The 14,647-nt window shown below is 41.3% G+C and overlaps 1 protein-coding gene across 3 annotated transcripts in view; it reads left to right on the top strand.

Annotated features, from left to right (window-relative positions):
• The window catches only part of KCNAB1 (potassium voltage-gated channel subfamily A regulatory beta subunit 1), a 413,540-nt gene that overhangs the window by 99,780 nt on the left and 299,113 nt on the right, over positions 1 to 14,647 (top strand). The gene's annotated exons all lie outside the window — the stretch shown is intronic.

The raw sequence follows: 14,647 nt of genomic DNA, 5'->3' as shown, positions 1-14,647 counted from the left end.
GAAGGCTCTCCTGAATTCTTCCTAGCTACACCCTTTGGGGTCGGCCTCTGTGCCTCCAGCCCAGCTCTCACCACTCCCGCCCTTCCTTGTTGGACTGGTTTGCTCCATCCCATATCATTCCCTGTGTGGTTTTATCCCTCCTTCTCCTGGGGTATATCTTCCAATAGTTTCCTGGAAAAAGGATCAGGGGAAATAAAGCTACCTGCCCAAACAGATCTTTATTGTGTCTTCCCACTTGCTTGATAATCTGGCAGTATGGATTTCTACATCAGAAATCATTTCAGATTTGGGAAGGCATTGTTGTGTCATTTCTATCTTCTAGTGTTGCTGTTGAACCATCCAGAGTTATTTTGATTCTTTGTCCTTTATATATAGCTGATTTTTTATTTTCTCTCTGGAAGCTTTTAAGATCATCTCCTTGGCCCTAGTAAACTGAGATCTCATACCGCATGTGGCATGGTGCGAACCTATTTCTATCCATTGTGTTGGGCATGCTGTGGGCCCTTTCAGTCTGAGCATTCCTGTCCTTCTGCCTGGAAAGTTTTCTTAAATTATTTTATTGTTGATTTCCATCCCTCTGTTTTATGTTTTCTCTTCTCTCTTTTTAGAAGTCCTCTAATTGAAATGTAAGGCTACCTGAACTGTTGAACATTCTTACTGTTTTTTTCTCCTATTTAGCATCCAGTTGTCCTTTTAGCTTTCTGGGAGTTGCCCTCAATTTTATCAATTTTTTTTATTGACTTCTCATTTTCTCCTATCCTTTTTTAATTTACAGATCTCATTTTTTGTTCTCTAGATGTTCCTTAAAAAAAAAAAAAGGCATTCTCTTCTTTCTCTTCATTTTCTCTTATATCTCTAGAGCCGCTAGTAAGAGTGTTCTGTTTTCTTCTCTCTACATAGTTGTTTCTTCAAACGGTCTCTCCCTGCCGCCTTTTACAATTTCTCTCTTTCTTATTAGTCTTTCATTAAGTAGGTGGTAAGGTTTTTTGTCTGCTCACATTTACGAGTGGATGACCTAAAAGCTGATTGGAAACTTGGAGCTTGCAGATGGGGCCTGTTAACTCCAAGCAGATCACACCAAAGGTGATCTTGCTGGGATATTTTTGTGGGAGACTCCTGATGTTAGTCACTTGAGGTCTTTCCTCTGGACTGGTCACATTCCCTGATAAGTTTTTCCAAACTCTTTCTGGAGAGTGCAGGCCTGAGAAAGAGGGCTGGGAGGTCTAAGCATACATCAGGCCTGACTTCATTTTTCCTCTGTTTTCAGTATCATACCATTACCCTCAACTGTGCCTGGTGCTCCCATATCCCATTATTCTTCCTAGAGCTAAATTTCCCACTGGGATCAGGTGGGAGGGACAAGAGCTGCCCAGTCACAGAGCGTAGGGGATGGACTTCTTATAGCTTTGGACAATGTTCCTTACTTCATACCCCATTCATCCCACTCTCTAAGGTATCTGGTGCCACAATTTTATGAGCCATTTTTTAGGATTCTGCAGTGTAAATGAAGTTGTCTCTTGGCCTTCCCTTGCTAGCATAGGAAACCTCTTTCTCAAAACTGCTGACCCTTTTCACTTTCCATTGCTTCCTAGCTTCCAGAATTTTATTACTGTGCCTTCCTTTTCCTCTTGCCCTATCTTTTTGAGTTTGCCTTTTTGAAATCATTTTCCTATGGATTTAGTGAGGTTTGGGAGAGAATAAAATTCATTGTATGTCTGAAGCTGCCGCCTTTACCTGTATGTCCCCACGTGAAGGCTTCAAGGCAAGGAATGGATGTAACAGTAGTTGAGTTCTGTTTTAAGATGATCACTGGGGTGCCTCGGTGTCTCAGTTGGTTAAGTGTCTGACTTCAGCTCAGGTCATGTTCTCACAGTTCATGGATTTGAGCCCCACAACAGGCTCTCTGCTGTCAGCACATAGCCTGCTTTGGATCCTCTGTTTCCCTCTCTCTTTGCCCTTCTCCCTCCCAGACGCCCTTTCTCAAAATAAATAAGTAAACATTTATAATGACCACTCCTCTGCTGGGTGGAGAATGCATTGGAGAAGAGCAAGGTGGGGCCTGCTGCAGTCTGTACTAGAAATGACCAGGATGGGCCAAGTAGAGGCAGGACAGATAGAAGGAAATGCAGGGCTCCAAGATGTATTTTTTAAAAAATTTTTTTAACGTTTATTCATTTCTGAGAGATAGAGAGAGACAGAGCATGAGCGGGGAAGGGGCAGAGAGAGAGAGAGAGAGAGAGGGAGACACAGAATCTGAAGCAGGCTCCAGGCTCTGAGCTGTCAGCACAGAGCCCAACGCGAGGCTCGAACTCACGAACTGCGAGATCATGACCTGAGCTGAAGTCGGACGCTCAACCGACTGAGCCACCCAGGCGCCCCATCCAAGATGTATTTTGTATGTACCAACAAAGGACTTGATTCTGGACCAATGGGGGGAGTGAGGGAGAGCAGGGCAAGGGTAAGCGCTGTGGGTTTTGATTAAGCAACCCTATGCGTGATGGCGCTACTCACAAAAAAGGGAAAAAGTTGGGGGTGAGAAACATTTCACATGAGAGACAAATACTCTATCATTTCATGGCTATTCAGAGGCTTTTGTAGATCTGGACTCCGTAGACTATTGCACAATTGAGAAAACCATTTTTATATGGCTCTTTGTTTTCATGATAAGTTACAGGTGTTTAAATAGCAAAAAGAGTAAAAAGACTGAGGGTATGTTGGCATGTTGCCAACTGCTACTATAAGTAAGTGTTCTTTACTGTTTTTCCCCATGTAATGCATCTTATTACAATAAGATACAGGTTTTAATGTAAGCGTTAATCCAAGACCCTGACTTGAGGAAGCACCCTTACAAATCTTAACATTCCTAAGCATGCTTTTTTCATTTTCATTGTGGTTTTATATATCACTTGACTTGGATTTTTTAGTTTATTTACTTAAGAAAAAAATAACTTGTTGATCCAACAAATGACCAATATCGTGAAGAAACTGGAGTTGCTGTATTTATTTGGAATTCAAAGTAGGTAATTTGGTAATAATTCTGTAATCTATGAGTTACATTATTTTCTGGACAGAGGTAGTGATATATAAACAGTTACAGAGGCCAACACATTAAAAAGAATACTTCTCTTCACCACCCAAAATTGTTTTCTTTACCAATCTGTCTTATCACAAGACTCCTAGTGAATTCTTTAATTCAGAGTTCAGCTTGGCAAATCACTTAAGGGAATGTATAAACATCATCATGTTTTCATTGATCGTTTTAGAGGGTTACATACTTATAAAGAAATGACGTATTGAGAGCTCTGTTCTCAAGACCTCTCGAGTACCTCTCACTGAAGTCCAGAAAGCTTTAACCACAATACTCATTTATAGGTTTTAAAATATGTATTCCTTACCAAGGAAAATATTTTTGTTTGTTGGCTTTATAATTAACGAGAAGAATTTGTCCCTAAGGTAGAATATGAATGTGTAAATGTGAAGTCAGTTGCTGGAGAAGATGTTGTGAGTGGGAAGGAAAGGAAGGAAGTAGGACATCTCCAAATATTAGATCGTAGCCATTTACTCATGCTATCGTATGAGAAATAAAGGAAGGAGGAAAGGAAGGAAGGAAATGATGTCTCGTTCATAATCTAGTTATAAATGCGACGTTACAGTACGTAGAAACCTGTCGATGGTTTTACTTAGACGTTAATAGTAAACACAAGTGTCTTGGAACTGTGAGACCGATCACTTGCCTCCTAGGCCCTTTGCTCATCAAAACTGTCACCCCCATCCGTTAAGTGCAAATGTAGATTTGATTTACACAGGTGGTGAACATATGCAAGGGAAGCTAAAAATAGATAAAATTATTCTGAATTCTGGCAAATGTTAATTTCTCTTTCAACAAGGAAATACTGGTTACTTACTAGTACTTCCGTTTTGGATCTCCATGTCCAGGAAGCTAGATCTTTTCAGAAGGGCTCTTACTTGCCTCTGTCCTGATGCTTGTGTGTAAGAAGGCCAGTGAGTTAGGTTTATTCCTGTAGAAAAAGAAACAAACTTCCCAGCAGGGCCGGCACTCCTCCTACACCTCAGGCTTGGCTAAGAGGGGGCTGGCATGGCCAAGAATTTCTACAGCTGATGAACAAGCAGAAGCCTGCATGGGAAGAAGGCACAGAATTATTTTTCCTGTCTTTGTGAATGCCCCAGGAGGCAGAAATGCAAGACTGGGTGTTCATTTCAGAGTGAGGCCATAATGTTTTTCCCGAGTGTATAGGAATTTTAGTCTGGAACTATGAATTTTTAAGATAAAATATAACCATAACTAGAGTTTCATAAACCATGAAGGGCAGGGAGAAGGAAGGGGAGAATGAAGGGCGGGTAGTAATACGTAAATGCTGAAATACCCGAGTCACCATTCTAAAAATAAAACCCTAATGTAAAACTTTTTGATTTTTCAGAAAAACAGAAAAGCTGTAGAGAAAAGACTTTCTTTAAATTTTTCCTTTTTTTTTCTTTTCTTTTTTCTGGCTTACTTTCTGACTTTCTTGATCTAAGAGGGCTTGGGGATTATTACACCTTGGGGCAGTAATCTCTTCCAAAGGATGGCCATGCTCTGCGGAAGTCTGAAGTCTCATGGTTCAACTCTTCTATTCATTCAAAATATAATAGTTTGGCACTAAAATCTGTCAGGCACTGTTTTCGGAACCATTTTGGATACAGTTAGGTGTGAGCAAAGCACGTTAGTATCGTTGCTGTTGTGGAGCATATGTGGGTAATACTAATTCAAACATATAACATATTATGTAGTGGTACGTGCTAAGGTACGTGCTAATCTTTGTGTTGGAAAATTTTGTCTTAAAACAATTTTTTTCTTTTTTTAATATTCATTTTTGAGAGAGAGAGTGCACGCGCAAGAGAGCAAATGAGCAGGGGAGGGGCAGAGAGAGAGAGAGGGAGACACAGAATCCAAAGTGGGCTCCAGGCTCTGAGCGGTCAGCACAGGGCCCGACGCGGGGCTCGAACTCCTGGACCGTGAGATCATGACCTGAGCCGAAGTCAAGATTCAGCCAACTGAGCCACCCAGGCTCACTGAGAGAGTTCCACCATAGAGTTCCACCTCTGGCTGCCATTGCTGAACTGAGGGCCCGCCAGCTTAGCTACTAAGCTCAGGTTCCCAAACCCGGTTGTGTCACCTGCGGAAGATTTGAAGGAACACAGATTCTGAAGTTCCAACCCAGACTGGCTGAATCGTGGGCTCTGGGGACAACATTCAGGCATCTTCCCTTTTTCAGAAAGACCCCCCAGATGGCTGCAAGTAGGAATCGGGTTTGGGGACCACAGGTCTGTGAATGTGGTGGGAACTTCCAACATACAAGTGTCATCACCTTTAGAGGTGCTCCAGGCATTGCCAGGTGGATGAAAATGCAGAAGAACCCTCAGACCGCACCTTTCCTGATCATATCACACCTGACAGTTTGCACTTAACTAAAATCCTCTCCATGAAAACAGTTTTCAGACATTGCCCTCTCTTAACCTCTGCTCTTGGCACCCTTCTGTGTGTTCACTCACAGCCTCCCTCCACGTAGCCACTCCCTTGCTCTTGCACTGTGGTGTCTGGTCACGGGATAGACCTGCCTGCAAATGGGAATGGTTTATTCTGCAGAATCGTCAATGTACTCCACGATTTTAGGCTTCTAGCCTTTATAGGGAGGCACGTAACGACTTCTTAGTTCGTTCCAACATATTATATTTACTGTACCTTGCCAAACTGCTCACCAGTTCCCGGACTGCGGCAAAGACTGAAGCAGGATCTGGTAAAAGGCTGAGTTAAAAGAACATTGTTCTTAAGTGCAGGTGATGACCTGGGGCGGAGTTAGGGCTGTGCTCTTTGTGAGGAGTGCAGGTAGATAGCCATTTGCTGTCTGTAGGATGCTTGGAACAGGAAGCCGACAGGAGCAGCTTGAACAGTTGATGGTTTTCAAGCCCTTCAGTGAACGAACCACTTTCTTTGAATTACTTCTAAATAATTTATGTTCCTAGATGATAGCAGGGCAAATTTCAGTCCAATGTGACTGGAATTGGCTCAGATTTTGAATTTTGAATTTTAGAAGTCTAATCGAGGCTTACTAAATGGACAAAAATAGTCATTTTGCCAGAATTTATATTTTACCGTTCTTAAGAAAATGGAACTTTTCAGAGTAGTTGCTTTTTTACTACGTAAGCATTTAATGTTAATTGTAGATTCGTTGGAAATTGCAACAAATGTGAGGAAAGAATAAAAGGTGCCTGTATTTTTACCTCACAGAAAATGCTTGTTGATGTTTTGAGGAACAGCCTTCCATTAATATACACACACACACACACACACACACACACACACACACACACAGGAACACACATGAACACGCACACATTACACATGTTGTTTTGTAACTTGTAGAAAAAATGATTTTGCAGCTCAGCCTGCAATGCTTGACCTCCTTCCACTAAGCGGCTGTTTTCTTCTCCCCATTTAATGTCTCAGATCAAATGTCCCCTCCTCATAGAGACCTTCCCTGACTACTCAGTCTAAAGCTGCCCCCATTCTCCAGTCATCCCCTGCCCCAATACCTCCTCTGTCCCCTTCTTCAGAGTTAGTTTCTTCCTTTCCTGACTCTCTTCTCTATGGGGTGAGGCTGTCTGAGCCAGGGCCCTTTCTGTCCTATCCCACTGTATTCCCATCTCCTAGAACAACGTCTCCCCTGGAGTATGGGGTTAACAGCCTTTGGTAGAACAAGTAAGGAGATGACAGACTGAGAGAAGGAATAAGTGAGTGAGACTGTTAGCCTGGTGGGCGGGAGACACAGCAGAGAAGGTGAGCTGCAGATCCTGGTGGGGCAACCATCGTGGAGTTCAGAAAGCTCTTCTGAGGAGAATCCCATAACTCCTGATAGGTCCGGAGGGATCTTCCGGGCTCTGCTTTGGCTGCTAACAAATGACAAGTAGCAAAAAGTGAGAAAAGTGTAAGTCTCAACCCCAGTTGAAGGTTTGGTAGAATTCAAATGATCCTACAATTACCTTCGATTCATAACCTTTGAGCTTAATAACCTCATTTTTGGTTACAGGTTTGTCTCTTTCAGATTGATTGTTTAGACTGAACATTTGTGGTTTGTCATCAATTTCCAGGAGTTGACTCTAGAAGAACACGGGTAATTTTTCCAAATGGCATTGCCTTTTGTCATCGATTCAGCTCACTGGCACGTTCTTGCCTGTGATCTAAAATTATGAAAAATGAACAATATGTTGCGATGTGAAATTATGCACGAATGCTCAGACTATAAACTAGCTGACAATGAAGTTCTTATGAAAAATGTCTACAATAACACTTTGCTTTCATGCCACATAGGACTTTGACTTGAGGTAGGCAGAAAAGGAAAGGTTCCTTAAGTTTTAACACTTGGCAGGGGAGGGGTGGAGAGAAAAGAGAGAATGTTGTAACTCCCATTTCAGAAAGATAATGGAAAATCAAGTGTTTTGATCAAATATTAGTGTGGGACCAGCAATAAACCTAAGAGGATTCTATCTACTACTCAGTTCTCTCTAGAGGGTAAAGGCACACCCTCTACTGCCTGTGAAATACATAATGAATTTATACATAAAGGAGCCATTCTGCTACTTTCTTGGCTTTTTTTTGTAGTCATTGGGGAAATGCTTTTTATTGTCTGTCCTTTCAAGCGTAATGTAAAGATAAAAAGATAAATTTAAAGGGGGTAGTCTGTACTTCCAAATGATCACTAAGAAAATCCATTTTGTTGCTGTTATCACGGGCCTCTCAGCACTCAGCTAGTAGAGTCAGAGCTGAGTGAAACTGTCAAGTAGTTAACCTTGTCCGGTTCCTCTTCCCTCCCAAGCTGGTTTCCTTCCCAGGCTACCATTCCTCTGCGCTGATTGCCACCTCTCTGAACGTCAGCCCAGGCTCTGGGCCAGAGCCTCTGGAATGCTCTTCCACAGGCATTTGCAGTCCTCAGAGAGGCCGTGCTCAGGGCCTCGTCTAAGGGCTTCCTTTTGTACTTGCTCTCATTCACAGGCCACCATTTCTTTCATGGCGTTTATCATAATTGGCAGTGACTTGATTTATATTCATTATCCGTCTCCTCTACAGGATGTAGCAAAGCAAGTACACTGAAAAAAGCAAGTACATAAAAACAAGTACTTGGTCTTGTTCCTCTTTCTTGTCCTCTGTGCTCCAAACTGATGGGGAGCAGGTCTGTACCCCCTTGCTGGGCATTTACTCGGAAAGGGGATGAGTGCCTTTGAAAAGATGGGAGGAAAGCAAGTCTTCATGAGCCGGAGAGATTTTTTAAACTCCAATAGCTACAGGAAAAACATCATGAGGGAAACAAGGAAAGAGAATGAGAATCACACACACACACACACAGACCCACACACACACAGACACACACACAGACCCACACACACACACACAGATACACACACACACACACACACAATGAGTTTATTTATAACTTAAGTGAGTAATAGCAGGTATAATTCATGGTCTTAAAATATTTCCTATAATAGACATATTTTATGACTTCATAGTTCTCCAAAATATATTTGCCCAGCTTTGGATTGAACACAAGCTTTGGGGTTAAGGAGCTGCAGTTCAGCAGAAGAAAAGCAATTTCAGTTGTAAAACACTTTGACATATCTGAGGGAGCTAGTGTCCTTTATCTTTGTCTTTTTTTTTTTTTAAACTTCTTTCCTCCTCTCTCTCCCTTTTCTCCTTCCTTAATTCCTTTATTATATGACTTAAGTTATATCAAAAAAGTACATGCAAGCAGTGATGCTATTAAAAATAATAGTACAATTTAAAAGTCAAATGATATTAAAGGAGTTATGTGTCACCTAAGGCAATTTCTTGCCCCAACCTCTCCATTTTTCTAACTCCCTGGTCCCTGAGACAACCACTTTTGACTCTTCAAACTGTTCCTTCCTGAATTTCCAGATCTCCATACTTTTATATAAGATGTGAATACTCTTTTGATTAATCCATCTGCGACCTAACCTATGTCTAATATGGTAGAGGAGGGCTTAACTCCCTTAGATCACCATCCACTCCTCTTCTCTTCCCCCATTATCCTAATAGAATTCTCCTCCAATTTCTGATCAAATATATATTCACTGCTTACATTATTATCCCTGTGAAAATTTCATCCCCTGACATTTTACTATATGGGTTCTCCAGGGCAGACCCTGACACCAGGATTCTGGTACAAGCAGTATACTAGGGAGGCACAGGGAACACCAATAGGGGATTAAGGTAGTGATCAAGGCAGGGAAGGGAGTAATAAACAGTGCATTGTCAAGTGCTTACCACTATAGGTAATTGGAGCTTCATCCATTGGGGTGGTGGGGGGGGACTCTCGGAAATGGTGTGGAACTCACCACTCCGTGTCCTCCCACCTGGAGGGTGAGGCAGCTGGGGTATTTATACCAGCTCCTATCAGTCATTTGTGGAAGGCTGCTCCCAAGGACCGTTAATTCCTCAGCACTTCCAGCCTGCTGTGTGCAAATGTTGGCAGTTGGAAGTTGGCCAAGAACACCAACTATATAGTTCATTATGACTATGTTTTCATCTTCTAGTTTTTTCCTGCACTAATAATTGCCTTTTAAAATCTGCTTAATTTTCTTCATACCTGTTATAAACTCCTCCCACAGATTCCAATGGTTTCTCAACACAATTTCGCGCACAATTAAATACCTCAGGTAGTTGGCTCCCTTTTTTTCCCTTGTAGACATCCTGGAGGCCTCTGTTCTCCCCTGTGGACTGCACATTCTCAGGATCTTTTACACAGATGACATCCTGGGACTGCCTGTGCTGTCATGCCAGGGATATGCTGTGCCCTCTGAGTTGGCCCCTTGCTCCTTGGTCTAAGTGTATTTCTTCGTCTTGATCTATTTCTTGTTGGAACACATTGTTCAGAGCATAGTCGGGTTAGAAGGCCATTTGGGGGAGAGTGGCTCCTGAGTCCTGCTGTTCCCATTGTGCCGGCCTCTGCATTGCTTCATTCTAGCACCACCTTCCCACTGTCAGGGACAGTTCCTTCAACAGGATCCTGTGTTGGAGCTCTTCTCTCTCTCTCTCTCTCTCTCTCTCTTTTCTCCTATGTTTTTATTTTTCATAGATTATTCCCTCACGTTTATTCCTTCCAGTGTCTTAGAAAAGGTGCCTGAGGGGGTGAATGTTTTAACCCTTGAATGTCTCAAATTATCTCTATTTTCCTCTTGATTGAGGGATTACCTGGATAAAGAGTTCTATGTTGGGAATAATTTACCTTCAAGGTTTGGAAGACATTTCTCTGTAGTCTTCTACCTTCCAATGTTGCCATGAAGAAGTAGAAAGCAATTCTGATACGTAAACCCTTGTATCTGGCCTGTTGATGTTAATTCTAAACCTCTAGAAGCTTGTAGAATCCCTTCTTTGGCTCCCATATTCTGAAACTTTGATGAAATCACTTGGTGTGGGATGATTTGTATCCTCTGTGCTGTGTGCTCTGTGGGTCAGGTCCTTTTAATCTGGAAACTCGGGTCCTCCATTCTGGGAAAGGTTCTTAAATTATTTTGTTGATTCCCACCCTCCCCCACTATGCTTTCTCCGTTCTCTTTCTGGTGCTTCTGTTATGATGATGGATTTGCTGCTCTGGTCCTCTAATCATTTTATATTTTCTCTGCTACTTTCTATCCCTTTTCAAGATCTTCTTTCTGAAAAACTTAACTTTACCTTTCAATCATTCCATTAATTTTTTTTTTTTTCATTTCAGATAGCATGTTTCAAATTTCTGAGAGCTTTTTTTAGTTTTCTGCAAGTTCACTTTTAGGAGCACCCTGTTAATAGTATTTCATGGCTGCAATATTTTTCTGTTAGCCTTTTTAAAAAAATGTTTATTTTGAGAGAGAGAGAGAGAGAGACAGAGAGAGTATGTGTGTGTGCATGTAAGTTGGGTAGGGGCAGAGAGAGAGAAGGAGAAAGTCTCTTAGCTTTGTAAATAAACCACTGATTTCAGTTGTCATTATTACATTTTCTTCTCTGCATAGTCTCTTTCTTTTTTAGTTGCTTTTCTCAGCTTTGATATTGATTGCCCTGTTTTGATATCTGTTTTTCACATTTAAGGCTTTGCCAGGTATTTGATAATCCTCGAGTGCTTATTTTTAAGAGTGAGAAACTAAAACCCTGATTGGAAGCTCCAAGCCTACGTGTGGGGTTTGTTGATTTTGAGCTTTACTGAGGAGTGAGCTGTCTGGGCCTTTCCTGGGGAAACCTCCAAAGCTTGGGTGTATTTTGTCATGGTGGCATTACTGTTGCTTTTTAAGACTGGGAATTACCTCTGCCAGATCTGCCTTTCCTTAACTTGGACTAAGAGGCAAACTTGCACAAGATTTGGAAAGTAGAGGTGAGGTAGGAGCCATTACTCTCAGAAGTCTCAGTGATCAGAGACAGTGGCGTAGCTCTCCTCCCAAGACCCCACTATTCAAGAGTGGCCCCAAGCCACCAAGTGTTTGACCACAATCCCCACGGAGGCCATAACTTCCACAGACCTGCCATGGGCTCCCCATTTATGATTGCACCTGGGTGGCCAAACGTGGAGTCATTCTGAAAATTTCCCATATGCTCCACCCATGCCCATCCTTTAAGATGTCTTGAATGTATTTATTTCCTATCACTGCTATAACAAATTACAACAAATGTAGTGGTTTACAACAACGCAGATTTATTCCCTTATGGTTCTGGAGGTCAGACGTCTAAGATTAATAGGTCCTCTTCTGGAGGCTTCAGGGAGAAATCCATTTCCTTGCCTTTCTCAGCTTCTAGAGGCCAGCTACACTTGTTGGCTCTTGGATTTTTCCTCTGTCCTCAAGATGTGTCACTACAACTTCTAGTTTTGTCTTCAAATATCCTTTTTCTCATTTTGATCATCCTGCCTCCCTTTTATAAGGATTCCCGTGATGACATTAGGCCCATCCAGATAATCCAGGATAATCTCTCAAGATTTCTTCTCTTAATCCCACCTGCAACCTTGCCCATGGACTGACAAGTAAGTTAACAAGGCTCTTCATTTAATTCACTGGGTTGTAAATATGTGTGTGTGTGTATACATATATATTATTATATATAATATATTTATATAAATATATGTATATAATTATATATACATATATATTATTAATATTTATGTATAAATATACATACATAAATATATAAATATACATACATATTCTCTGCCCAGAGAAAAGCATTTTGCAATACAAAACTGAGTGAACAGAGTTTTAGGTTCTGTTGTATGCTCTGTGTGGTAGTCTCCTTGTCCAGACTGAATTATAACTGATGAGTTAGTAATAATGAGTTATAGTAATCAGGCTTGGACAAGAAGGGATTTAGAGTTTTCAAATTTTCACGTTCTCCTTTAGAAAAGGAAAATTGTATTTCTGATCTCTGCAGGGATAAAAAGTTACCGAGTAGAATGCATAGAGACACCATGGGGTTCTATGTTTGGATATGTGGCTGTACCTGAATCCCCTAAAATCACTCTTAGCAGTTGGGCTTTTGGATGATTCATTTGTCTCAATGGGCCACTTGGACTCAATTCAATGTAGTCATGGAAAATTTTCAGTGTGTACTTCTACCAAAAGCTAGAACTAGGAGTGGAATCTGTATATGAAAGTCAAAACCAGGCAACATCTAAACTAGAAGTCAACAAAGGCAGTGATAGAAGCCCAACATTTTATGCTTTGTCATTGATGTATATTGTGTCTTATTACAGAATGTATTGAGGTGAAAAAAAGGAATATTACTTTTACCTATTTTTACTGAGCTCTTCTGGGAGGTTGTGTTTGTAAGATAACTGGTTTCATCTGTTGTGTTTGATCAGGAACAGGCAGGAGAGTTAATGAATGTGATGAGCATTGATGAACAGAAGTGATAACAAGAATTTCTTTTTTTAAGTTTATCCGTGATGTTGATTTAGGTTATGAGAACTGCATTATTGAAGGACTCTAAGTGAAACCATGATGGCTTAGAATTGATGAAAACTCTGAGAGGCTGATGACTACATTAAGTTAGGACTCAGTTAATTATTTTTCTTAACCTTGTTTAATAAAATTGTAAACTCAAATTGGAAGGAGCTGTTTCCAACCTATGTATAAATGTGTAAGAAAGCATTCCAAAATTTAGTAGCTTAAAACAACAACCACTTATTATAGCTCAGGAGTCTGTAGTTGACCAGGAGAAAATTTATTGATCTTGACCAGGTCAGGGTTATCTTGGCTACACTCAGACATGCATCTATGGCGAGTTGGCAGATTGGCTGGGCTGGCTGGTTTGGGATGACTCTCTTCCACATGGTTGCTCATCCTCCAGAAAACTAGCCTGGGCTTGTTTACACGGTTGCAGGGGTCTGAGCTATCTTTGAAAACATGCAAAGCCTCATGGGGTCTAGGGCTGAAACTGGCACACCACTACTTGTATTGCTCTCTCTTGGCCATAGTAACTCCCAAAGCTATCAGCATCCAGGGCTGATCCCAATGGCTGAGAGAAACATACTAATATAATAACCCAATTAGTGTTTTCCTGTGTTATTTTCTGCACCTGGTGGGCTTCCCCACCCACCCCCCTTATACTCCTGACAAACTCTTACTCATCCTTGAAGGCCCAGTTGAGGGAAGCTTCTGTGGGAGAACCTCTCTGGCCTCCCCCCAGCAGAGTGGACATAGACTCCCTTGTGTCTCCACTGACTGTATTGCTATTGTCTGTTTATAATATTGCTATTGTCGGCCCTGAGGACAGGGATTTTTTTCTAACTTTCATATCTCCCAGCATAGTTCCCAGCATAGTACTTGGCCTAACAAATACTTTCTGATTAAATGAGGTCGTGGCCATTTCTTTAATTTCCCCCACCTACATTGTCTTGATGCTGTCCTCCTGAGGAGACATTTTTTTCCCCCTCTTAATTTCTCTCTCTTGAATGCCTTAACAAAAATTGTACAACTTGTCAAGCTGTAATCAATAAAACAATGGTAGCCTGTTCCTCTCCACTTTGCAGTTCGAGTTTTAAGGGTTTGTCAAGTTTACTAATTGCAATGGAGCATTTCTGCTTTAATTTTTTCTGTTTGGGGTGGCTCTGTTCTATATCCTTTTTATGCTACAGTTATAAGTGCCCAGGTTCTTAGGATTTGCAAGCACAGAAATATATGGTCAAATGTTCAGAACTCCATGGTACTTACACAGTACTTGGCTTTTGAAAATACTTTTATTTAACTGGCGATTCGGTGCCAGGGGGAAGTTGTTACATAGTTCTGAGAGCCTATAGTGACATTTCCCTTTTGTAACAAACACCTCTGTTTCACAACATTTGCCTCTTATTGTGTGTTCTTGCTTAAAAGTATAAACACTCTAGAATGAGTGTCTGTAGTTAAGACTCCCTGTGGTTGAGTGGGGTCAAAGATGATATATAGTTCCAGATCATCTTATTTTATAGAAGTGACGACGGAAGCTCACTGAGGTGAAGTGACCTACTCAAAGTTACACAATGACTTTAGGGCTTTAGGAACAGGATTTGTGCAGTTGGAATAATTCAGAAATGTTCTAGAGAAACAAGCTGCCCAGCCAGATGGCTCTTTCCCTCTACTT

Source organism: Leopardus geoffroyi, chromosome C2 (genome assembly GCF_018350155.1).
Source record: "Leopardus geoffroyi isolate Oge1 chromosome C2, O.geoffroyi_Oge1_pat1.0, whole genome shotgun sequence".
NCBI lineage: Eukaryota > Metazoa > Chordata > Mammalia > Carnivora > Felidae > Leopardus > Leopardus geoffroyi.
The sequence above is the reverse complement of the archived record's forward strand: the minus strand, read 5'-3'. Positions and strand labels throughout refer to the sequence as shown.